This window comes from Nicotiana tabacum, chromosome 15, assembly GCF_000715075.1.
Source record: "Nicotiana tabacum cultivar K326 chromosome 15, ASM71507v2, whole genome shotgun sequence".
In the NCBI taxonomy this organism is placed as follows: Eukaryota; Viridiplantae; Streptophyta; class Magnoliopsida; order Solanales; family Solanaceae; genus Nicotiana; species Nicotiana tabacum.
The window spans coordinates 80,751,435-80,754,457 of NC_134094.1; the positions used below are offsets into that span (position 1 = coordinate 80,751,435).

The 3,023-nt window shown below is 37.7% G+C and overlaps 1 long non-coding RNA gene across 1 annotated transcript; it reads right to left on the reverse strand.

Annotated features, from left to right (window-relative positions):
• Positions 1 to 828: 828 nt before the first annotated feature.
• Positions 829 to 2,749, reverse strand: LOC107793384 (uncharacterized). Its single transcript, XR_001649709.2, has 2 exons — positions 2,476 to 2,749; positions 829 to 2,360 (listed from the first exon to the last, which is right to left on the reverse strand). It is a non-coding gene; the product is annotated as an uncharacterized LOC107793384 (long non-coding RNA).
• Positions 2,750 to 3,023: the final 274 nt, after the last annotated feature.

A 3,023-nucleotide genomic window follows, 5' to 3' on the forward strand; every position in this document is an offset into this window, starting at 1 on the left:
AGCTTTTGCTTTAAGCTTCTAATCACTAACTCTATTAATCTCTTTCGGATTAATACAAATGAATTGGTTTCACTATATTCTTTGGAACTCAGGCCTAAGTTTCAGTCTAGGATCCTTTACTGGTTGACAACTGTCGCTGCCTGTAGATCTGCTGGGCCTGGTCCACTGGCCCAATTTCGAGTCTAGTTCCTTTCCTTTCTCGCATTTTAGATAAATAAAATTTGTTGTTTGTTCTGTGTATATCTATATGATACTAACATTATTATAGAATACTTTTGGTTATGTTTTGATTATCTTAGGAATCTAGGCAAACCAAAGCCCACTGATAAATAAAGAAAGAATCTGAGTTTATTTGCTATGTTCACTGAAATATTTTGACATTTTGATCACTTATTGTTATCAAATAAAAGGCTCCATTTTTGGTTATTACTAACTATTTTCATGAAGCTTTTGATTTTAAAACAGACTTGCAAGCGAACAATCATTGTTTGGGAAAAATTAGAATTGAAAGAGTATACACAAGGCTGATTTTCAAGAAAGAAAACCATATATGGTTTTGAGATTGCAAACTAAAACGAATTTTCAAAATTCAACTCCAAATAAATTCTTAAGAAAGGTATATCTATCCCAATTTAGGATATACACATATTTCTGAATGGCCTTTATCTAATTACGTCATACGGATAGTCATATTTTCAAAAGAGATAAAATATTCAAAATCCTTTCCAAACATAAAATATTTCACAAAGATTTTCCTCAACTCTTTAGGCAAAAACGTTTTCTAAAAAGATTGTTTAATAAGTTATAGACCTTGTAAACACATGTGACTCCTTTTCAAAGTATGTATATACACTACTTTCTTTCAAAAAATCGTGGACTTTAAACAAGACTTAGGATAGGTTACAAACTTTAAAGCACTAAACTTAGCAGAATATAGATCTTTACTTCCCTGAACCTAACCTAAGTTCTAAGGAGCTACCTCAAGTAGATTTTAGGGGGTGCCTAACATCTTCCCCTTAAAAGAACAAGAACCATTACCCAAATCTCACCGGTTAGAAGACCAATAGGATAATAATCTAATAAAACATAAGTACCCTAATTTACCTCAAAATATTAGGTGGCGGCTCTTTTTTAGCAACATCAGAAGAACCACTAGTTGAATCTTGTTTTGACCTGTGCAAAATAGGGTGCAACATATGGTCCAGGAGAAGACGTTTCTCCTTTCTCCAATAATCGGACACCGCTTGCTAATTGTCCCAGTAATATTTATTGATCGTTTGGGCTAAAACATCCACGTCTACCCCTTGCATCCAAACAATGTCACCCTGGTTTGGATGCAGCCTTGAATAAAACTCCCTTATGAGAGTCAGGTTAGCCTTTTGTTTTGTTCCTTGAGCGAAGTGTACCCATCATCTCTCCTCAATCTCCGCAGCAATTCCCGGGCACACTCTATTTGTAGCATTCAAATTTAGTGGTTTCTCAAGAACCAATGGATTGACTTATTTCTGCAGAATACTATCCCACAACTTCCATGCATCTTTATATGCAAAGTTATCCTCCATGTCCTTACACCTCATTTGTTTTCCACTTATTTTCTGGAGGGGTTCTTGATGCTCCTTCACGAATTTGAAATACGATCTCATGTGGTAGTAAATCAAGGTGGTCATGCCCTAGTTTGTGTTGTTACGTGCAACTCAGTGCTCTACTAGGTGGCTTCAATGCCCACCTCAGGCGTCCCATTAGCCTCTGATTCATGCAGCGTTTTGGTTATCACTTCTTTACCCTTCTCCCTAGGTGCATTTTTATCAGTCAGTGTCTTCTTGGGTGGAGGCTTACCATCTCCACCCCCATGATTGTGCGTTGGTCTTTGTAATCACCATCACACATGCATAAGCAAAGTATCAATATTAGTAGATGTATCGTCAATGTGTCATAATATCATGCGTTACACCCCACACTTAGCCTGTGGAATAATTGTGTTAAATGAGACGCGAGCAGCCATATCATAGTGGGTGAAGGCGATGCGAGAATTGTGCCTAAGTCGTTGTGTGGTGGAATTCAATCTAACTGAATGCAAATTAAGTATAAAATCACCCACACGAACATCCCACACTTAAAGGATAACTTACATTTCCCTTATATAGAGTGTTCACAAAACCTATTGAAAGCTTCTTTCGAGCAATTTGTCAAACACTTTGTGTGCATCAGTTTTTCCTTACTTGTTTCATATCTTTTGAGCCTTGAATACCATCCCAAATTGAATGAGGTGGTGGGAATGTAGTTCTCCACTTCACTTTAATCAACAGCCAAACAATCAGGAATTTAGTATCCCCCAAATTCCAGAAAATTCACCCTATTATCTATTAAATTCAAAGAGAAAACCAAAAACTAAAAATTAACCTATGGGGATAATGGGATGAACATCACAAATAAGAGGATAGAGAGATAGAGAGAGAGAGAGAGGAGGGGGTTTACCTATTTGTCGGTAAATGAGAAGGGTGGTAGCAATGGTGTTAGACGGACAAGTGTGAGAGAGAGACATGAGTGAAAAGGGAGGGTTTGAAGGGTTTTGAAATGTGAGGACTCTCAAATAAGCAGTTCCAGTTGTCGCAATATGGACTCGCAATGCCCTCCATTCACTGCCTCCGAAAATTAAGGCTTCCCTAAGGACGCTGAGGCCTCTCATGATGCGAGTACTTGTGGCGTGCCATGTGGAAGTCATTTCTGACTTATGGCCCGAACCTATTTCTCTCACCACATTATGACATACCATCCTTTGACCTGAGCCTGTTTCTCCCACCTCATTGTTCACGTGCACAATTCACGAGGTACGTCAATTAACAAGAATAAAATAAAATAAAGTAAAATCAAAACACTAAAACTATCAAAAAAATAAGAAAATTGGGTTGCCTCCCAACTAGCGTGTGATTTAATGTCACGATACGATGTACAATTACAACAACCATGAGTTACCTCCCATGAAGCGCTTGATTTAATGTTGTGGAACGATACAGAATTCTCGC